Here is a 24562-nt window from a genome sequence, read left to right as displayed (position 1 = left end):
TCTTTACAGTACATTTGAAAGATTCAACTTTCCTTTCCTCCCCCTCTCCCCTCCCACAGTCCCTCTTTTCCTGCCTTGCTGTCTGCTTCATTCTGGGAGGCATTTCTTCTTGTTAAAACCTCCCCATTGAGGGCCAAAAATAACTCTCAATTTATTTAAATGCCAGTGTATATGATTGTCATGCAAAACTGAGCATATTTCATGTATACAACATGGTGAGTTTAGAGACATACACCTGTGAAAGCATCTCCACAATCTATGTCATGAGCCCCTCCTTTCCTCCAAAGTTTCTTCTCGTCCTCTTCCACTCATTATTTTTGTAACAAAGACACAACAAAAGATCTACCTTCTCAGAACATTTTTAACCATAGGCGCTATGCTGTTCAGTAGGTTTCCAGGACTTCATCATCCACTATGGCTGAAACTGTACATCCTTCCACTATCAACTCCCTGTTTCCTCCCCTCCCTATCCCTTGGCAACCACTTCTGCTTCTGAGTTTGATTGCATTGGATTCCTCAAATAAGTGGTGTCAGGGTAGTATTTAGCTTTCTTACAAATTAATGACTTATTAAGATGGCTAAAAGGAGAACTTTTACTAATGTGAAATTGCCATGTGACTCAAAAAATGTATTTTTTTTTTCAGAAAAGGGGATGGGGAGGAAGAGCAAATATTTGTGGGGTTCTGTTGTACAAATACATGATGCAAGGGTTTTTTCCTACCTGCTGCTTATGTGACTGTAGACTGTTCAATAACGTTCTCAGCCCTAGAAGAGGGGCTAAGCACATGAATAAATACCATCACATCCTACAACTTAACGTAGATATCACTTGGGTAAGCCTAGAATGTAAGATGCTTTCCTCCCTTTCTCCATTCCAACTTCCTCATTTTTGCTTTATACTATCCTCCTTCCCTACCACCCAAGTAAACTAATGTCTGAGACAGACTCACATATATCTCTGAGTGAACCAAAACACTGAATGAACACGAATTGAATTTGAGCAATGACCATGTTTATAGGCAGTTTATTTCATTTCCAGTTTGGACCTAGGATCTTAGAAAAAAAAGTATAAAGAATTTGCTCTTTTCATACTTGGATTGGAAAGGGGGACATTCAATTCAATTATCTTAAGAATCCATTAGCTAATGAATGGTTTTTCAATGTTCCCAGAAAAGTTTGGCTCAGATGCCTTGGTGGGCAACTACTCAGTTTAAAACGAGCCAAAGTGGGAACACACCAGGCAGGAGGTGACCTGTAGCAACCCATATTGTAAGTCAGAATGTATCATTTGGTGGAGATCCAACACCAGAGAGCTGGCTGGACTAAAGAAAATGCAGCTATAAATTCTATCCAAGCAACAAGGCTCCTAAAACTTGTAATTCTTCACTTTGAAAGGTGAGTGAGTAATTGAGTTCCTGGAGAATCTGTATGAATTGCATGCTTTGTGAATAAGGAATTGATAGGAGTGGCCTGTTAACTGAAACTATAAAGGTTTGCCTCTCTAATTTCTAGCTGAAGACTCAAGTATTTATATTATAAGCCTGGAGAAACAAATTCACAAGTGTCATATTATTGAAGGTTCAAATCATGTATTTCTTAAAGAGGCTGCCCTTAACCCTCTAGGGAATATTATCTCTTCCTACTTACCATTCTACCTTGTTAACTTATTTTTAAAAATTTGCTGTCTGTCTAGATAGACAATTCCATGAGAATACAAGGCTATTCTGCTTTGGAGCAGACAGTCATATATTTATAAATATTTTTATATACTTATAAAATATATTTACAAATCATATTATATCATTATATATAATAATATATTAATATAATATACAACATAAATATACATTACATTATAAGATATATTTAAAATAAATCATAATTATTTGTTATATATTTATGTTATATAAATAATACAAAATTTATATAAGTATTATACATATATACACAATTTATAACAGGGTATAGAAAACACATTATTCAATATTCAACTTAAAGTCTAACTCACTGATGACCACATATCCTTATGGATGGTTATGGTTTATATAACATCAGCTTAAGTATGAGATAATGCAAGAAGGTTTATAGATGAAATGACTGGGTTATGAGAGTTTTAACTTACTTAGAATTATCATTAATTCTAAGTAAGTTAAATTACTTAGTAATAAGTTAAATTAATGATAATTCTTACTTAGAATTATCATTAATTCCCTGATAGGGATTAACTGGGTTGTAGGTAGGGTGTGGCTGGAATAAAGTGGGTCATCGGGGGTGTGACTTTGGGGTATATATTTGTCTGTGATGAGGAGAATCTCTCTGCTTCCTGGTGCTGATAGGGGAAAAAGAGATGCAAATGGTGGGAACAGGAGGTTAAGGGATACATTCTATTAAATGGGCCCACTGTGCTGACCCACACACACTTCTTTTCTAAGAAACAATTTACCTGTAGCCCTCTCTGGCTCAAGTGGACAGGATATGTTACATTTCCCAGAAAACTATCTGTTATCTAGAGGATAAATGCAGGTCAATAAGAGGAATCCAAGCTACCCTGAAGGGGGACACCTTTGGGACCCTGTTCACAGACCAGATCCCAGAACTCAAGGAGATAAGGAAAATTCCTCCTAATCATAAAATCTGTAAGAATTTATGGTTCAGAATTCAAGTAGAATTGGTCAGCACGGACCAAGGTGACACAGAGTTGTCCTGGCAGTGGAGTCTTGAAAGCCTGATGTCACCCTGCTATCAGTCAAGAGGTGGACCTGGGTGGGACTCTCTGGAAACTTCTCTCAGATCCCCCAATGAAACTGGAGTGCAAGAGACGCACACTGTCCCTCTGCTCTCTCTTGAGTGTGTCCCCTTTCCCTTTTCCTATCCCTTCAATAAACTCACACCTGTTATTGAGCACCATGTCTGAAATCTTTCTGACTTGGTCAAAAGAAGCAGGATTTGAAAGGGGTCTTCATGTTGCCTCAGTTTCCTGGAAGGCCCCAGCCTTGTAAAATGCCATTTTTCTGGCTGCTTTCTTCTGCCACACATGTCCACCCTGATGTTCTGCTCATCCATGAGCCCAGATAAACTTTTCCTCCTTAAAATTGTTCTTGTCAGTTCTTTTAGTCACAGAGGTGAAAAAAAAATATCTGACTAAAACACGGAGGGACACATTTTAAAATCTATTAGCTCTAAGAATAGAGGTTCACATGGGGATCACCTCATAAAGTTTGTGAATGAATGAAGAGCCCAGGTACACAAGCAATCTGAAAATTTAACTGTGGGCTGAGACTTACAGGTCAGAGGGCTTTAGTTTCTCTAAAGTGAGAGTGACACATTTCAAGGTCACTTCCATCTTTTAAAGTTGAGATGTGCACTTTGGATCCCTGAGGCTATAAACCAAGCACTGAAAATAATTCACAGCTGTCCTTCCCTTATAAGTAGTCAACCATTCCTGAAAGCGCCTCAGCTCACCTGTATCTCCTCTCACCAAATGTGTGCCAGGTGGTCCTTTCCCTTACACATTGGTAGGCTGTATACAGCTATGCAATTCATCCCCTCTCAATTCTCTGGACACTTGCCATTCATTTATTTTTATCCTTATCATTTCAGTCACCACCAACCATTATTGATGCCCTGTGACAAACATGAGCACAAACCTACCTGGCAAGAGGGGCTTTGCATATATGATTATTAGACATTTTGAAATGTGATTGCTCTGAATCACCCAGGTTGACCTGATATATAATTACAAGAGTCGCCTTATAAAGAGGCAGGAGGGTCAGAATCAGGGAAGTCAAAACAACATAAGCAGAGGTTGAAGTGCAAAGGTCATAAGCCAAGTGTGGGCAGCCTCTGGAGGCTGGGAAAAGCAAGGAAACAGATTCTGCTTGTTTCCTTCAGCCTCCAGAAAGAACTCAGTCCTGTTGACACCTTGATGTCAGATCAGTAAAGCCCATTTCAGACTTGTGACCTTCAGAACTGTAAGATGCTAAATCTGTTGTTTTATAACTTAGATAATATAAACATCTCCCAATGGTTTCCCCCATTTCTGATTTTTACATTCTCCATGATCCATTAAATTAATTTTCATAGAAAAGCCATCTGACCTCAGAAGTAGAATCTTGGGGTTACGGATTAAAGAGTCATTCTCATCACTATTGCACAGTAAAACAACAGAATATCAGCTTTGCTTAGATACTTTCAGTCTCTCCCTCCACATTCCTGTCCCCATATAGCCCATTGTCTGGAGGCTTATATATTAGTTAGCCTTTTGTTATTTGAATATGACTCTCTGGTTGTATATATTGCTACTTACTTTCCCAAAAAGGAGCTAAATAATCTAGGCCACTCTATACTTTCTTCTTTATGCACCTTTTTTTTAAAGATGCTGTTTCTGTTCCTACATTGTGCTTCTCACAATGTTATCTGAATATTTTCTTTCCCTGAGAATACAGTCCAAAAACCATGTCCTAAAGTGCTAGCACATTAACTAGAACTTGTCTGTCTCTCGTTGGAGCTCTACTTTTTATCCATTCATTTATTCCACAGATGTTTGCAAAACACATCTATATGCCAACTGGCTTTCTGGTGATAAAGGGATAAAACAAAAGAGAGAAGGTCCTTTTTGTGTGTGACAGTTCAGTGAGAGAGGGAGATATTAGAACCACATTAATTAATCATTAAAACTCCTCAAGGGAAAAACACACATTGCTATTAGAACAGACAACAGGTCTAATGAACCAACCTGGGAAGGGTAGAGAAGGTTTCTCTGACTAATCTATCATTGTTGCCAAGGAGTTATATTGGGGTGAGAACAGGATGTAGAGGAGGCAGAGGGTAGAGCCCAGGCAATCATCGGGTAGCAGAATGGAGCACACAGAGAATTTGAAAGAAGGGAAGAAAGTCGGGGTGGCACAGAGTGAGCAGCCCAGAAATAGAGAAATATACAAAACATAAAATTTTCAGGTATCTCCACTATTTAGGCATTCAAAAGTTTATCTCTGAAAACCAACAATTGAAATATTTTAAGTGCCTGGCAGGTGGCACACGCCTGTAATCTGAGCAGCTCAGGAGGCTAAGGCAGGAGGATTGTGAGTTCAAAGCCAGCCTTGGCAACTTAGAAAGGCCTTAAGCAACTCAGTGAGACCTTTTCTGTAGATAAAATATGAAAAAAGGGCTGGGGATGTGGCTCAGTAGGTAGGTACCCCTGAGTTCAATCCATGGTACAAAAAAAAAATAATTATTTTAAGCAGGAAGTTGGAATAATCAGATAACAATTCCTAAAGATCTCTGATTGCAGAGTATAAATTAGTAACCAAAGAGGACACAATAGAGATGAACTGAAGTACTCCAGGCATGGGCTTTGATTGTGTGGTAGAACTGGAGAGAAGGAAACAGTCAGGAGCAATTTGAGAGGCAACATCAATAGAACATAATGAAGGACTAGATATGGGGACTAAGGGGTAAAGAGAAGAAAGATACCTGCTAGGGTTTGGCATAAAAAATAGGATAAAATGTGGAGATGGTAGAAACATTCCCTGTGGGAAAACCAGGTTTGAAGCTTTTGAGAGTGTAAGATACCAATAACTAATTGTTTATATGGCATCTTTCACAGTCAACCTGTGTTGTCCATCTAGGATGCACTGTGCACCACCTAACTGCATCTCTTGCCTATGGTAGACAGCTACAAAGTATTGATGAAGAGAGTAAATTCCCCCAAATCTTGGCCATCCCTCACCACACTTGCAAAGAAAGGTAAGAACAGTAGTAAAGTCACTTATAAATAGTACAAGAAAAGTTTTTCACCTGAATCTGTAGACCAAATATATTTCCTGGGAGTTTATCTCCTATCTGAATTTTCCCCTTTGGTACTATGAGGGAACATCATGGCTTTTTAATGGCACCTTGTCTGCCTGCCTGGGTGTATCCCACATGCACTGGAGTGAGTCACCTGGGGTAAGTGAAGAAAGGTCTAGTCTAGAAGTGAGGAATCCTGATTCATTTTCTTGGATTTGCCACAACTGAGTTATATAACTTATACTAAAGCACTTAACTTCTTTGATCTGTAGTTTTCTCATGTGTGACTGGAGATTACCCCCAACTTCAAAAGAAGCACTTAAACTGGGGTCTCCAAGTATCTGTAACTGTCTTAATTCCATCCTGATTCACATAGCTTCTCCCTGGGCCTCTTGCACTAGGTTTTTCTAATGACATTCTCCCTTCTGCATGTGCAGAGCTCAGCCTTCTGTGAGGGAGGCAGAGGGAAAACTTCTTCCTGCAGACAGAACTCAGGACAGTGGCACTGTGGGGCTCTTTTGTTGTCTCTTGGACAAGGAAGAAGGATTGGTGGGAGCCTCTGAGAGCCATAAACAGCTACGTGCAAACACAATGTCCCTCCTCCCATTCTTCTCTGCTTCCTAGGTCTTAACCATACATACTTTTTTCAAATTTTCATCTGAGACAAGACAGGGTAGGAATAAGAGCCCGACATTAGAATCAGCCTTTGAGTCTTGCTTAATTATAATGTATCAGCAGTGTGAAGGTAGGTAAGCGACCCACCATCTATCCCTGGGTTGATTCATGTAAAAACTGAAGAGGATGTTAATAGCACCTAATTCCAGAACTGTTATAAGGATTTAAGTGTAAAGGAATGAATGCAAAGTGTTTTAAACAGTATATGGTTGATAGAAAGTATACCATGTCATTCAGCTGTTATTATGGACTTTCAGTAGTGGTAATAGGAATAAGGGGAAGAAAAAAAGGAGAAGGATGTAGGGTTGAATAGCTTTCTTGCCTAAGTGCTGTGCATAACATTTAAAAATCAAGATGTTGGGATCTAGATGTGCTCCCGTCTCATCCCTGTGTATCTTCCAACCAATCAGCCTGACTGCTCTTCTTTTTTTATTTTATTTTTTTCAGTTGGAATGTTTTGCCTTTCATTCTCTACTTATCATACTTATTTTATCCATCTTCCTAGTTTATGCTAAATGACATCTTTGTGATACTTTCTCCTATTATCCAGCTGGACTTAAATTCTGTTTCCCTCTTGTTTGTCCATGTTTTTCTCATATGGCTCTTTTCATTCCACTACATATGAGTTAGTATTTTGCAATTCAGGATCCCCAGCTATAACCTAAATTCCTTCAGGGCATAAACCATCACCTCTATCCTCCTAGAGATTATATTTGCCCTCTGTATCTACTGGCTTAATCTGACCCTTAAGCCTAAGGCAAGAAGCTGCCAGAGAAGCCCCACATCCACCCCCAGCTCCTCTTTAAGCACAACTGGTTTCTTCAGACAGTTCTACTCACATGCCGTATACCTGCGAAAAAGTCCCAGAGGACAGTGATGACAGCCATCTTTATTGTTTTGAATAAAACTCATAATCAAAGAGAAGAAGGAGACAAACAATTTCTGCTACTTCTTTTTATTTCTCTGAGGTGGGACTATAAACCCTTTACCTCTTATCTCCAAATGGAAAAGCAAATCCATATGTCAGCTTTACCCTTAGGCAACCACTATTCGGATACACAAAAATGAGTAGCTCAACTGCAGTGATTCCAGGTTTGAGCAACAGAGAAGGGTAGAGGATGAGGCATTGCAGAAAGTAGACACTAAAGCCCGAGGATGAATACAGGAGTGAGAGACAAAGTCAATCTTTGAAACTCAAGATCTTCAACATATTCTTCACGACATGCTCTGAACAAATACAGATTTCATTTCTGTCAGTTGAAAAAATTTTTATTTTACATCAACAACTGGAAGAGTGAAATCCAGCCAAACCTTAATTTGCATATGCTTCTCTAGGGAGTACTTACTGTCATTGTGGAAGGTTTTAAGTATTCCAAACATTTGGCATCTAATTTCATCTTTCTCCACTATTTAACATTCAAAATTTTTCATTCCTCACTCATAAATTACTTGTGCTTAGTTTCTTGGCTATACCTCAGTGGTCTTTGCAGGCATTTTAATTTTTTAAGTAATTAAAATATGATTCCTTAAATAAAGGAAGGTTTTTCTCTTTTCCAATTCAAATCTTGGTTTCACTTTTTTTTCCTTTTAATTTTTATAATAATAAAGCGAAGCAAGTCAAACTATTGTGTTTGAAAAGAATGTGCTGGAATTTTTTAAATGAAATCGAGAGATGAGAAAATTTTTCAAAGGACATTCTCATATGAGTTACACATATATTAAAACTAGCCGTTTTGTTCTAGTTAATGTCAATTATCTTACTTATATGCTCAAAAAAGAAGAAATTCAGAATGGAGGTCAGTGTCAAGGTTATAGCTTATAAAGGAAAATTTAATTTATAAAAGGAAGGAGAAAACAATCTTCTCATCCCTTGCTCTTTCGTTGCTGCACACTGGAGGAAAATGATCTGATTTTGCCTGTTAGACTAGAGAATGGTCTGGGGAAAGTCTGCTGTCCTTTCAGCACCTCCACGCTCTGCAAGAGGAAAGTTTTCCTGAAGAAGGCAGCAGGGACTTCTGCATCTGGGAAAGAACACCTTTTTCTCAGCCCTTTCTAAGGTCAATTTTATTCTGTTTAATTCTGTTTGTGAGAGATGTTATTGAAGCTCTTCGTTCTCAAAAACTGGTAATCCTGATTTGAGTTACCTTCCTCAAAATGATAAGGCAATGTTTTCTGATATGCGATCCCTGAGCACTCTCCACACACAAGAGAATGGTTTTGAAGGTCATTTTTGCTTTGGTTGGGGAAAGGTTTCCAGAAGACGATCAGAAATCAAGGACCTAAAGATGGCAAACTGTTTTGTGTGTGCTTATTTTCAAGACCTGCCTTACCCATGTTTGCTTAGAGGCTGCTAGAGTCTCTTATGCTATTGTCCAAGAGGAACATTTCTGTTTCTGTCTCTATCATAGATACTCACATGTGTGCCTATGTTTACACAAGTCACATAGTGCTATGTCAGGTCAAATTATTATTTCAAACTGCTGCAAAGATTTTTATTAATTCAACTATAATATCTGTGATGCTTTATCTGCATACCTTATGTTAGATGTCACAAAAATATTCTGATGTCATAAAATCTAGTTGAGAAAACATTTAAATTTTAAATGAAAAATGAACATACTATCTTATACTAATATATTTTTCTGCTTTTAATGAACTTTCTTATACATTATCTAGTTTGACTCCCAAGCAAAACTTGATGAAAAAGCTATCAAAATTCCTAATCTAGGGATGAGAAGCTGGTGTAAGGAGTTAATGACTAGCCTGTGATCACACAATTCATACATGATGTAGTCAGCAAAAGGAGACATATCTTCTGTAATTGGACCCAAAGTTGCTTCATTTATCCTCTGAAGAGAACTAGGTAGAAGCAAATGTTCATATTATAATAAAGAGATTCTGGTTCGCAGAACTTGGAGAACTATACCATTCTCTTGGAAGAAGGAGGCAAAGTGAAGAATCTGATAGTGAATGGGGCATGTGGCCAAAAAGGAAGAATGGCTGAGTGGGAATGGGGCCATTGCAAGATTGCATAATGCTGAGTCGACATGGGAAAGGTACCAACTGGAAAAGCAAAAGGCAAAATGGAGAGCTACTGTTGCCAAATTGGCATGTGATTGAAGCCGAGTGAATCAGTAATTAAGAGATGAAATCTTCTTCCAGGAAAATAAATCTTTCCTACCAATAATAAGACCCAAGGGGGCCTAAGTATTAATTAGATGACTAAGTACATGTATATCTACCTAAACCTCAGCAAGCGAGCTTTAAGAGACAAGTGTATTCTTCCTCAATGAAATCACAATAAAACCTATCAACATGCCAATAAATACTGAGATGTCCAATACTAAAATTTAGTAAAACTACAAAAGACCTAAACTAAAACCCAATTTTTAAAAAAAAGAAAAGAAAGTTGGAGAACTTTTGCTTCCCAATTAAATAATTTACTATAAAGTTGCAGTCATCAATGCATTATGGTCCTGACATGAGAATAGACATACAGATCAATAGAGCAGAGTTGAGAATCCAGAAATAAACCTTTGCATTTATGATCAACACTTTTTTGACAAAAGTTTCAAAACAATTCATTGGGGAAAAATAATCTCTTCAACCAATGGTTCTGGGATAATTAGATATCCACATACAAAAAGATTAATTTAGACCCTTACCTCAAAGCATACACAAAACCACCCCAAAGGGGCTCACAGACCTAAATATAATAGGTAAGTCTACTCCTGGAAGAGCAGGAAATTTATGACCTTGAGTTAAAGATTTATATAGGCAAAAATTTCTTGACGTGATATAAAAAAAAAACATGAACTTTAAAAGGAAATGAAATAAGCTGGGCTTCATCTTATACTTTTGAGCTATATTTGAGCCATTCAGTAAAACCCAACACAAGGGTTGTGTTCACTGAATACACCGAAACCCCTTTGTGTCAGTATGCTTGCTGCTCCTCCTTTGCTCTGGAACAATAAGAGGAATATAACAGCACTGATGCAGTCACTTCCCATACTTGCTGTAACCAATTACTGCAGAACATTGGCTTAAAATGCCACAAATTAATTTACAATTCTAGAAGTCAGAAGCCTGAAATCAATCTCACCTAGCTAACATCTTAAGTGTTAGCAGAACTGGTTCCTTTCAAGGGGTTCTAGGTTCCTTTCAAGAGGTTCTACTTCCTTGCCTTTTCTAGCTTCTAGAGACCACCTACTTGTGTGGCCCACAGCCCTTCCTTCACCTTCTGACATCTGCCTGTATTTTTACTCTGCTTTCCCTCCATGACCCTCCTCCTTCCCTCTCATCGGGACCCATGTGATTACAATGGGTATAACCCCAAAATCCAAAATAAGTACCCCATCTCAAGACATTTATTGTAATCACATCTATAGCATTCCTTTTTTGATGTAACGTATTTATAAGTTCTAGAGGTTAAAACGTAGATATTTGGGGGAGGCTGTTTTTCAGCCCACAATAATAATTAGTAATACCACCAAAAAATATGAATTCTGAAACCCCCTCAATGTATCAGTTCTTCTAGATGATACAATGAACTTGTAAGTGATGGCATTTTGACATATTTAATTTGGGCCTAATAAAATTTTCCATTTTGAAGGATGCATGTATGTGTACAGACTGTCAGATTTGAGAGCTGATGCTGCATTTTACTTTGATACTAAGAAACTAAAAATACCACTAAATGCAAATTACAGATATAAGGATCATGGTGTGAACAAACTATCACATTCTCAGTTTTGAGGAAGGAGTATACTCTCGGGTAATTGTAGGACACCAGCTGGCAGAATGTTTAGAGTGATGTTATTTATTTTTATTTTTGGTTTTCTTAAACATCTGGTCTCTTCTAGTAGATTTTTATGTCAAAGAACTTTAATTTGCTCTTGAGTTCTTGAAATGATCACTCATATCATACTTTAACAATTTCTTCTTTCCTGCTCAATTTTTTTTAAATCCCAGTGCTAGATTTTGTGACTCTCCCCAAGTATAAGAAAGTATTGATTATTTTCCTCAGGTTAACAATTTCAGTGTCAAAGTGAAAAACACTGGATCCACCTTGGAAAAGTGATACATCCAATGGTTGAGAAATTTGATATTTTTAACATCTGTCTCCTGGCATTCTGCTCTATACTTAGGGGTAATTATTATTCCCCAAGGAAAAATAAGTTAATCAATTCACTTTTATTTATATCTTGCTTTGTTCTGAAAAAATCTTTATGAAGATTGTTTTGTTTGTTCACTTTAAAGTGTGCGTTTGGGTCACATACATAAACATCTCAGTGGCATCTTTCAAGTTTCTCCCTGAAATGCTTCAAATCAGTGAGGAAAGTTTCCAGTACTTGTTAGAACCACAGTTTGCACTCTGGTGTCTACAATCCATTTCAGATGGTGGATTGGAGTTGGCATGCCAGCAATAACTAATATTGCAGAGTGCATTGCTGGGTAGCTGCCAGGGACAGAGTGGACTCCCTCTCCTGCCCCTGGCTTGGGTGAACAGGTGCTCTCAGTGGGGTGAATCTATTCAGATAGGTGGTTGGGGAAATCCCACATTGCTCAGGGGTAAACCTCAGCTCAAGATGAAGTACTGTGAGGGTATTGCCTTGGTTCATCGCATGAGGTACTTATAAATAGTAAGCATTATAGTTATCCCCTATTTGCAAATTAGGTCTCCAAGACAAAATGAAAATGATTTCTTTGTTCTCTCAATTCCCTGTCTTCACTTGAACATGTTTAGAAGCATGAATTTAGGGGTGTGTCTGGATTTGAATGCTAGGATGAGAACTAGCTGATTAAAATTGAACAAGTTATTTCCCCAGGCCTCAGTTTCCCCATCTGTAAAATAAAGAGAGTAAAAGTACCTTATAGGTTTGTCACAACATTACCTGAGATAGGGCATGTAGATTACTTGGAATAATGACTGGCACATAGAAAAGAGTAACTAAATCTGAGTCCTTTTTATTATGGGGTTCTCTTTTCTTTGTATTATAATATTTTATATGTGGTTTTCTTGGTGGTTGTTTTTCTCAATTAGAAAGTAAATTCTTTCTCTAGCTTCTTCGTATGACCCTTGCCCTCCCAAGTTTGACTTATTTTTCTTGAAAAAATGGATGATCTCTAGTTTCATCCATTCTCCTACAAATGCCATATTTCACTGGGGGTGGATCTCCTGAAAATCAAAGGGAGATAGTAGAGAAAAGGGATCAAAGGATGGGAAACAGAGAGGGACCGGGGAAGTGCTGGGGAGTGATATTGGCCAAATTATATTGTTATGTATGTATGAATATGCAACCACAAATCCCATTATTATATACACCTATGATGCACCAATAAGAAAAAGTGGAAAAATAAAAGGTACCCAAAAAATCAACAACAAAACAAAAATAAAGGGAGGACCTAATTAAAAAAATTTAAAAAGAAAGCAAACTTTCTGAAGAAAAGAACTCTGCCTTATTCAGAACAGAGCCATACTTCAGTATTTATTCGGTTTTTGATTTACTTTTTCATTTATATTACAAAACATGGTTTTTGTACATATTCTTGAAATAAGATGGTGGCTTCTAGACTAAATAGCAGCATTGTGCAGTGTGCTGATGGCAGGAGCGAAGAGATTCCACAGAAGAAGGAACTGCTCACCTGGTGATGTGCTTTTATTGGCTCCTGCCATTGCTCGTAATGCTTCCCTTGCAGAATGAATTCTCAATTATTACACCCAAAGAACACTGTTTCTTAGTTGGTCTTTCATTAGTTTATGCAGAACTCCTTTTTCAAAACCTGTCCTAAGCAAAAGAAAATAAGATCTGGGACAAACTGCAAAGTAATTAAGGCCTTGTTGAAATAGCTGGATGCCAGAGAATATCTAGAGATCCAGATCGCTATATTGGACTGGTATATACTTAAAGAAGCCACACAAATTAACTAATTAGTTCTTCAAGTAATTGGCTGGTTTTTTCTTTCCCCTAAGGTCAGCAGAAAATTAGAAGAATGTTTTGAGTGTTTGAAAGGAATCAAATTCAGTGCTGATTTATACCCAAGAAAAATGTTGATCCAGGTGTCTGGTTCAGTATATGAGGCCTTTGGGATATCTTGAATACTTTAAGGGAATCTGGTGGCGCTCTGACAAATGTCATTGCATCCTTTATAGTAAGGTATTGTTATTATTATCATTACTATAAAAAAACAGCCCATAAACTCTAAAATGAGCATTAAGGACATGGTAAAGTCATCAGAATTAACTGGATAACTTATAAATTTTTGTTACTGTGAGTCTGTGATCATGTGTGCCTGCAATAACAGTAATATTAATCATTTGTTTATTCTTTACTATGTACTAGATGCTGCACATTTAATATCTCATTTAATATTCATGGCATTTCTGAGAATCATGATTTACACTTGATAGATGAAGGGCCGGGGACACGAGAGGTTAAGTGGCTTGCTCAGTATCACCAAGCTCAGAAGAGGCCTGTGCCTCCTGCAGACAAATCCATGTCAAACTACCTCCAGGATCCTACTCCTCCCTTTAAACCACACAGAGATCCCTGCAGCCCTGACTGCACATGTGGATTTGGAACCCTCTGTATTTCTTGAGCACTCCTTACTTTCAATGCTACACAGTGTAATTACCTAGGGAAATCAAAGTGAAATGATTTGAGTTTTTCAAAAATTATGAGAAGGCATGAGGATGAACAGTCTCCCAAACTCCAAAAAATACCAATGTCACGATACTCAAAGTTGACATGTCTGAAAACACTCTGCTCTCACAGTAACTAAAACTCAATGCTTGATTCAGCAGAAGTAACAGTCGACCTGTTCACTGTGACTTCTATATACCATCTCCCTGTTCTGTGAAAATAGACATCATATCCTTCCTGATTCAAAAGAAATGGGTAAGTGTAGCCATCTTTGTTATTTTTTTCATGAAACATGGGTAGCAAATGTTAGTTCTTCCAGGGATCATAAAGGTCATGAATAACCTTGTTGATTTTAAAGGTGAGGCCCAGAAGAGCCATAGCATGTCCAAAGTCAAAGTGACATTACACACGTGTGCACTTCCACCAAGCAATTCCAGTTACATTATGACTTCCATTCATTCACATAGTCATGTATTTGCTATTCCATAAAAACTGACTAAGTACTGGCTGTGTCACAAACTCTACAAAGTTCTAGATAGTCACGGTCTTACTCTCTAAACATTTCACACCTGGGAAAGGGACTTTGATGAGAAAACAGAATATAATAGCAAACCTGGTGGAAAGGAGTATAAGGTGAAGTGCTGGGTAGTTTGCTGCAGAGGCATCTCACCCAATTACAGAAGATAATGTCAAAACTGGACCTAAAGAATGAGTAGAAGGTAACCAAAAAATGACAACAGCAAATACACGTGTCTCAATACCCAGTGATGGAAACTTTGGCTTAGAAGAGCAAGAATCATTTCATGCTACTGACCCTGAAGCAGATGTAGAAAAGATTCCCCACATCTGCAGTCTTTTGAAATGGTGGCCCAGAGTTACATCATTCATTCTGAGATAAAAGTGAGAAACCCATGTAAGACTAGTTGGATGGATTTAGTTAGACTCACATTTCTAGCAGGCAGGCAGGTGGCTTTGATGAGAACAGATGCTTTCTGTAGGAAGGGCTCAGGTGCAGCATCCTAGGGTTGGTGGATGGAGTTAGTCCCGGCAGTTTTCAGACTCACAGTACTCAAAAGGGAGAGAAAAAGACTCTCACTATGTAACACGTAAATCCCCTTCCCTGGAGCTAGTCTCCCATCCTCAGCATAGTTTGCCAAAATGAATGTCTGCATGTTTATTTCACCCCTTGAAAGAAGGCTGATTCTTACCAACTACATCATCTGAACCCCTTTCTCTCTGGCTTTATATTTAGCTCAGCAAAAGGGAATTATTGCCAGGAGATCAAAGCGTGGGAAGAGAAAGGGTTTTAGAGTATTTTTCTTCCACTTTTACACAACTTTAGCACATGGGTCTCTCTCTAAGAGCAGGGTCTTCTTGCAACCTTCCTCCATAGCTCTCGCTCCCCCAGGGCCACAGGAACACTATTTCTTCCCGGCAGCCTGAAAGTTGGTAATGGTTTCTTGGGGTTGTTCATCTCTGGTGACTGAGCATCTGCTGTTTGTCCCTTGATCTTGCTCACACCTCTGTAGCTAGTTCTTCATTAAAGTCTCTATTTTCTGCCAGGACCCTGACTGGTACAGTGACTCAACAGTGTTAATTCTGCTTTCCAGTTTACTTTGAAGGTGTGGGAACATGTGGTTCAAGGAAAAAAAAAATCCCAGTGGCTTCTGAGGTTTTAAAACAGAACAATTCAGTTTGGTCAAAAATTTGGCCTTCTATTTAAAAAAGACTGAACCCCTATTTTCCAGGTTTTAAAATCCTTCTTGGTTCCATTTTATATAATCATCCACATCTGGATGTTTCATTGTTTACTTCAGTATGAAATTCTCTTCCCAGGCTTTCCCTCTACTTCAGTATCCCAACCCAGCAGAGTACGCAGTACCCTTTTTTTTCCCCTGTCTCATGAAGCTCAGAAGCATGAAGACTTCTGTGCTTACGTCACACCAACTCCTTGTCAAGACCCCAATGTGCATCACCACAAACTGAGTGAAGCCTTTAGTTGTAGCTCATGTCCACAATTCAGCAAAAATCTGTTCTCCTATTTCTTTTTCTATTTATTTATTTTTTGTTAGAGATCTTTAATGTCTTTAGTAATAACAGTTATACATATGTACTTACCTAAACTCTGACCAAGAAATTGAAAAGTGTTTTTTAATTAATTTTTTTACTCCAATTTGTTATATATGACAGTAGAATGCATGACAATTCATATTACACATATAGAGCACAATTTTTCATATCTTTGGTTGTATAAAAAGTATATTCACACCCCTGTGTCTTCAATATATGTACCTCGGTTAATGATGTCCATTCGCATTACACCATCTTTTCTACCCCTCTTCCCCTTCCACTCCTTTGCTCTATCTAGAGTTTATCTAATCCTTCCATGATCCCCCTCCCAACCCCACTATAAATCAACCTCCTTATATCAGTGAATTGTTTTTTTGGGGGGATTGGCTAACTTCACTTAGCATTATATTCTTCAACTTCATCCATTTACCTGCAAATGCCATGATTTTATTCTCTTTTATTGCTGAGTAATATTCCATTGTGTATATATGCCACATTTTTTTTATCCATTCATCTATTGAAGGGCATCTAGGTTGGTTCCACAGTTTAGCTATTGTGCTGCTATAAATATTGATGTGGCTGTGTTCCATAGACTCAAAGATAAAAACAATATGATCATCTCAATAGATGCAGAAAAGCTAAGCCTCAGGCTAACATCATTCTAAATGGAAAAAAGTTGAAAGCATTCCCTCTAAAATCTGGAACAAGACCAGGATTCCCTCTTTCACCATTTCTATTTAACATAGTTCTTAAAACACTGGCTAGAGCAGTTAGACAGACAAAAGAAATTAAAGGGATACACATAGGAAAAGAATAACTCAAATTGGCACTATTTGCTGATGATATAATTCTATACCTAGAAGACTTTAAAAGTTTCACCAGAAAACTTCTAGAACTAATAAATGAATTCAGCAAAGTAGTAGGATACAAAAATCAACACCATAAATCAAATTCATTTCTGTATATTAGTGACAAATCCTCAGAAAGAGAAACTAGGAAAACCACCCCATTTACAATAGCCTCAAAAAAAATTAAAATACTTGGGAATCAACTTAATGAAAGAGGTGAAAGACCTCTAAAATGAAAACTACAACACACTAAAGAAAGAAACTAAAGAAGACCTTAGAAGATAGAAAGATCTCCCCTGTTCTTGGATAAGGAGACTTAATATTGTCAAAATGACTATAATACCAAAAGCACTGTACAGATTCAATGCAATCCCAATGACATTCCTCGTAGAAATATAAAAAGCAATCATGAAATTCATCTGGAAAAATCAGAGACCCAGCATAGCCAAAGCAATCCTTAGCAAGAAGAGAGAAGCTGAGTTCATCACTATTCCAGACCTTAAACTATACTACAGAGCAACAGTAATAAAAACAGCATGGTATTGGCACCAAAATAGACCTGTAGACCAATGGTACAGAATAGAGGACATAGAGACAAACCAACACAATTACATTTATCTCATATTAGACAAAGGCACTAAAAACATGCATTGGAGAAAAGATAGCCTCTTCAACATATGGTGGTGGAAAAACTATAAATCCACATGTAACAAATTAATTAGACCTCTAACTCTCACTAAGCATAAAACTCAACTCAAAGTGGATCAAGGACCTAGGAATTAAACCAGAGATCTTGCACCTATGGAAGAAAATGTAGGCCCAGATCTCCATCATGTTGGATTAGGCTGCAAATTCCTTAATAAGACTCCTATAGTGCAAGAATTAAAATCAAGAATCAATAAATGGAATGGATTCAAACTAAAAGGCTGTTTCTCAACAAGAGAAACACCCAGTGAGGTGAATAGAAAGCCTACAGAATGGAAGCAAATCTTCACCACAAGAACATCAAATAGAGCACTAATCTCTAGGGTATATAAAGCACTCAAAAACCTTAATACCAAAAAAAAAAAAAAAAAAAAGTAACCCAATCAATAAATGGGCCAAGGACCTGAACATAAACTTCTCAGAAGAGGATACACAATCAATCAACATACATTTGAAAACATGTTCAACATCTCTAGCAATTAGAGAAATGCAAATTAAAACTATCAAAGAGTTTATCTCATTCCAGCCAGAATGGCAGCTATTAAGAATACAAACAACAATAAGTGTTGGCGAGGATGTGGGTAAAAGGAACACTTGTACATTGCTGGTGGGACTGCAAATTGGTGCAGCCAATCTGGAAAGCAGTATGGAGATTCCTTGGAAATCTTGGAATGGAACCACCATTTGATCCATCTATCCACTCCTTGGTCTATATCCAAAGAACTTAAAAACAAGCATACTACAGGGACTCAGCCACATCTTCTTCTATTTCTCTATATGACTAGTTATAACCTGCCAATGCCTAGATTACAGGGTTACCTTTGTCCATGCCCCTCTTCCTTCCCTTCACATTCTCCAGTTGATAGTTTTTCCCCGTTTTCTATCTTCTGTCCTTTTCCCATTAGTCCCCATAAACAACTAATCATTAGACACAGAAGATTTCATTGTGTCATGTGATGAGAAACAGGACAGGGAGAGTAGGCGCCAGGGTAATCAAAAATGAGCATGTCGGGTACCTTGCTCTTTCTCCTCAAATAGATCACTACATTTGAATTATTACAGAATATTTATTTTTTGAAGCATTCCCATTTACTAGTTCTAAATGTTTTCTGTATTACATAGGCTGGTTGTTTTTATTCTTATTTCCTAAAAGAGCTGCCCATTCCTTTTTTCAACTTTTCCTTCCATGTGGAGTTCTAAGCACTGAGCTATCTTCTCCATCATCCTACAATTTTTCTCTACTTTCATCATATCTGCATGTGTACTTTAGGTCTCTCTTCTTGCTGCTCCTGCTGTTATAGCTTTATCTAAATAAATTAGTGCTTAGTTATTATTACCATTAAACTCAAACTATAACCTTTCTTAGAATTTCAAGTACATTTCTCAGGAATCCAATTCATTTTACATTTAAAATGCCCGGGTTTATTTCACAATCCAGAAAACACCACATGGAATGACCAAGGATCATCTGGATGTATAAGCCTGTGAGTTTAGGACTTGCATTAGCATTTGGATTCATTACCACAGTGAGAACAAATGACAGATTCCCACTCCAGTAATAACAAGTGAGTTTGTATCATGCTTGCTCCCTTGTTGATGACAATTATAAACTGAACAAAATAGAACCAAGGAAGTTCTTGAAAGCACTCGGAAGAAACCCGGGGTAGGACTGGGGAACACACACTCCTGGGACAGCAGAAGCAACCTAGGTGAGTTCACATTTAGCTGGTTTATTCAAAAGGCATTTTCTAGTCCTTGGAGTTTGGTAAATGGAGCTTGAGGAAAAATTAATACTCTTGTTGGTCTATAGAGAATGAGATTGGAGTCAGGGATTCCAGAAAGGATGGAAATTGAAGAAGAAAAGCCCAGAAAGGAGATAGCCACAGATGGAGTTGCCTCAAAATCTGCATAGAAGCATCCTAAATCCTTGGATAACTCCTAAACTGTGTAGGAAAGCTTGGAGGGAACTCAACAGAAACCAGCAGCCATGAGTTCAAAGAGCTGCACTGATTTTATATCAAGTGCCTGAGGCTGGGAAGAAAGAGATTGAGTTTAGGTTCTGCCACATGAGCAGAGCAGGCAAATAAAAAGCATGTCTAAGCTCATAATAGTCAAAATGCTGAAAACTAAAAAGATTCAATCCTTAAAACATCCACAGAAAAATACATATTATCTTCAGAGGCATAATATCAGCATGAGTGACCTCATTTCAAACAGTAGAAACCAGAAATAATAGAACAGTCTTTTAAAGGCAAGTAAGGGGGGAAAAAAGGATACTGATAAGAATCAAATATCAAGAAAAAATATTCTTCATGAAGAAGAAAATGAGAAAAGATTTACAGACAAATATGTTCTATAGAAATTCGCTATGATCAAATCTATACTATAAAAATGAGTAGGGGCTGGGGCTGTGTGAGGCACTGGGTTTGATCCTCAGCAACACATCAAAATAAACAAATAAAATAAAGGCATTCTGTCCATCTACAAATAGAATTTTTAAAAAAGAAAAATTTTTCTAGTAGAAAAGAATCATTCTAAATGGAAATTCATATATGTAAAGGTTGGCATGAAGAATGGAAATTTTCTTCAATGCTTTTATTTAAAGTTTTTTAATTTCTTTAAAAGTCTATCAAGTGCTTAAGGCAAAATTATTTATAATACTTGGAAAAATAATAAAATTAAGTAGATGCAAATATATAACATTAATAGAAAGAACTAGAATAAGCTATGTCATTGAAAGTTTTTATAGATTATGTTATAATACTTGTAGTATCTTAACCATTAAATCCAATCAGTAAAAAAAAAATCTTCAACAAAGGGTTGTTAGCTTATCTGTGGGAAAGTGTTAACATAGAAGACCTGAGATTTATCCGTAGGCCTGCTTACAAGATTCGCTCTTAGATGGGAACTAGGGTTTTGTTGGGGGTTCTTACCATCTGTTATTTGTGCAAACCCTGTGGCTTGTGCTACATGTTAGGCACAGGGTGCCTATGTGACTAGAACACAATTAAACACCTGACAGTGAACCTCTGAAGAGGCTCCCTGGTAGACAACATCCCATACCTATTGTCACATTTTTTACTAGAAAAATTAATTGCATTCTATGAGAATTCACAGGAAGAGGAGACTTAAAAGCTAACCCAACTTCTCCCAGCATTCTCCCTGTATGTCTTTTGCCTTTCTGGTTTTACTTTTGTAGAATATCGATACAGTTATAACTGTGAATGTGACTTATATTGAGTTCTATGAGATCTCCTAGTGAGTCACTGAAGCTAGGGTGACCTCAGGGACTTCTAAATACAGCTATATTACAGTAGAGAAATACTACAATGAAATAACTAACACAAAAGAAGCCTTAAAGGGGCAATAATTGAGTATCAGATACATAGGAAAAATATTAAATAAGATGGTAGACTTAATATTCATAATTGGATAATATATGTTAATAAAATCTTTCAAAAACAGATTGAAGTTATCAGCTTAGACTGTTCTAACAGCTCCTTGAAAACCACAAAGAAAATATCAATGTCAAACAAATGAGACTATATCAGAATCAATAATAATAATAATAATACCAAGGAAGACACCTGAGAGGAAAAGAGAAACAATAAAACAGACAGATAACAGAGAAATAAAGCAACTAGACCTCTTATATTTTGCTTCTTGGAATGTAAATGTACAATTACGGGAAAAATGGTATCTCCTTATAAAGTTTTAAACATGCTTCTACACTATGACCTAACCCCTTCCACCCATAAATGTTTACCCAAGAGAAATGAAAACATATTTCCATGAGAAGATTTGTTTAAGAATGTTCTTATATTGGCAGCCATTATGAAGTCAAACAACAACAAGTGCTGGCGAGGATGTGGGGAAAAGGGTACACTTGTACATTGCTGGTGGGACTGCAAATTGGTGCAGACAATTTGGAAAGCAGTATGGAGATTTCTTGGAAAGCTGGGAATAGAACCACCATTTGACCCAGCTATTCCCCTTCTCGGTCTATTCCCTAAAGACCTAAAAAGAGCATGCTACAGGGACACTGCTACATCGATGTTCATAGTAGCACAATTCACTATAGCAAGACTGTGGAACCAACCTAGATGCCCTTCAATAGACGAATGGATAAAAAAAATGTGGCATTTATACACAATGGAGTATTACTCTGCATTTAAAAATGACAAAATCATAGAATTTGCAGGGAAATGGATGGCATTAGAGCAGATTATGCTAAGTGAAGCTAGCCAATCCCTAAAAAACAAATGCCAAATGTCTTCTTTGATATAAGGAGAGTAACTAAGAACAGAGTAGGGACGAAGAGCATGAGAAGAAGATTAACATTAAACTGGGATGAGAGGTGGGAGGGAAAGGGAGAGAGAAGGGAAATTGCATGGAAATGGAAGGAGACCCTCAGGGTTATACAAAATTTCATACAAGAGGAAGTGAGGGGAAAGGGGAAAATAATACAAGGGGGAGAAATGAATAACAGTAGAGGGGGTAGAGAGAGAAGAGGGGAGGGGAGGGGAGGGGAGGGGGGATAGTAGAGGATAGGAAAGGCAGCAGAACACAACAGACACTAGTATGGCAATATGTAAATCAATGGATGTGTAACTGATGTGATTCTGCAATTTGTATACGGGGTAAAAATGGGAGTTCATAACCCACTTGAATCAAAGTGTGAAATATGATATATCAAGAACTATGTAATGTTTTGAACAACCAACAATAAAAAATTAAAAAAAAAGAATATTCTTATGTAACAAGTTTAATTCAAAATAGTTAAAGCACTGTAACTATCAAATGTCAATAGCAAGCTATATAATCAAGCAGTGGTACATTCCCAAATCGAAATACTATTTAGCAGCAAAAGAGAAAAAAATGCTAATAAATGCAACTGCATGTATGAATTTCAAAATTATTGCATTGAGCTCAATAAGCCAGATATAGAACAGTAAACATTATGTAATTCAACTACAAAGTATAAAGACAGGTGAAATTGTATGATAAACATCAACACATATTTCTGATGACCAGTGAGGTTTGTTGACTGGAGATGAAATTCTCAGGAAATATGAACATTTTCTTTGTCATAACCAGCTGATAGTTATATTCAATTGCTCTTCATGTGAGGTCCATGCAAAATACAGCACCAAAATCACAACAGAGATTATATTTAAATTAGTTAAAACATTAAAAGAGACACGAGAGAGATCCCTCACTTCTTCTACTACATGAGGACATGGAAAAAGTGGACCAGGAGGTAGACCTTCACCAGACTCAGGTGGTGACTTGATCTTGGACTTCAACCCTCCAAAACTATATACACAATGGAATTTTACTCAGCAATAAAAGAGAATAAAATCATGCCATTTTCAGGTAAATGGATGGAGTTAGAGAAGATATTGCTAAGTGAAATTAGCCAATCCCAAAAAATTAAATGACAAATGTTTTAATATAAGGAGGCTGATTCAAGTTGGATAGGGAGGGGGAGCATGGGAGGAATAGATGAATTCTAGATAGGACAGAGGGTTGGGGGAGCATGGGGTTGTTAATGATACTGGAATGTGATGATCATTACTATCCAAAGTACAGGTATGAAGACACGAATTGGTGTGAATATACTTTTATACAACCAGAGATATGAAAAATTGTGCTCTATATGTGTAAATAGAATTGTAATGCATTCTGCTGTCATAAATAAATAAATAAATGTGAGAAATATATTTGTGTTGTTTATAAACTACTCAATTTTTGCTATTTTGTCACAGCAGCCTGAACAGAGTAAGACATCATGCTCATCAACTTTTAATATATGTTAATTAGCAGCAAGGGGTATAATAAACATAAATGAACACTGTCCTGTTCTTCCAGAAATTTTAGATTTATATCTGTTTACCTTAGAGTTCTCCTGTAATGATGATCTTATTTATTTTAATGTATTCAACAGCTTTCAAAGTTATCAAATGATGCATCATTAAAATGTGCATTTGAAGTTTGTTCATTAGCAAAGTCTTGGTTATGTACAAAGTCTGATGATCCCAAATAGAATACATATGTATTATACATATCCACTATGTATACATATAGTATCAAATACATTCTATAGACTATATATATATATATATATATATATATATATATATATATATATATACACACACACACATATATATCCTATGGTATGTGCATAGGTACATAGCATATGCCATCCAATATATATTTAAGTGTGTAGACATAAGTATATGCATATATTGCTTTAAACTGATCCTTAATACATTCAAAATATAAAAAAAATCATTAACTGTATCCAAAGACATTTAATCTCTTACTCTTTAAGGAAGTACTTAATATTTATTTAGATTTCAATATTTTACATTATATTAAACCAACAACTTTAATTTTGTTGGTCTTGACACTGTTTACATTTGTGTATTTATTTCTATTTTAAAGTTACATAAGCACTAGAGGCAAAACAAATGATTCCTATTTTACAACTTTAAAAGTTATTTTAATAAAAAACAATCCTTTTGTTTCATTGGAGACTCTTATATCATTCAAATGTGAGAAACACTGTATACCTACATACATACCCACATACACAAATAATGTGATTTTGAAGAAACACTTTAGACTGAAAACTATGAGTATAAAAGAGCCCCCCAATCCTAGAGAACAGCACTGTCAATAATCTGCCCTTCCCCAGGTTTTTTATGCATCTTTTTATTTTCAGCATTGTATAGTGTGACCATTCTATGCAATTCAGTTTTATTTTGCTTAACATTTTATCATGTTTTTCCTCCACTTAAAATATTACTATGAGGGCTAGGGTTGTGG

General features: G+C 36.9%; 1 long non-coding RNA gene across 1 annotated transcript in view; it reads right to left on the bottom strand.

Annotated features, from left to right (window-relative positions):
* The window catches only part of LOC124099232 (uncharacterized), a 192704-nt gene that overhangs the window by 144391 nt on the left and 23751 nt on the right, over window positions 1-24562 (bottom strand). The window contains exon 2 of the long non-coding RNA XR_009227766.1: window positions 15053-15173. This is a non-coding gene — a long non-coding RNA (uncharacterized LOC124099232). The remainder of the gene's footprint in view (window positions 1-15052; window positions 15174-24562) is intronic.

Source organism: Marmota monax, unplaced genomic scaffold (genome assembly GCF_021218885.2).
Source record: "Marmota monax isolate L192 unplaced genomic scaffold, Marmota_monax_Labrador192_F-V1.1 WCK01_AAM20220418_F8-fsc00011, whole genome shotgun sequence".
NCBI classification, from domain to species: Eukaryota; Metazoa; Chordata; class Mammalia; order Rodentia; family Sciuridae; genus Marmota; species Marmota monax.
Note: the sequence above shows the minus strand (reverse complement) of the source record. Positions and strands in the feature narration are given on the sequence as shown.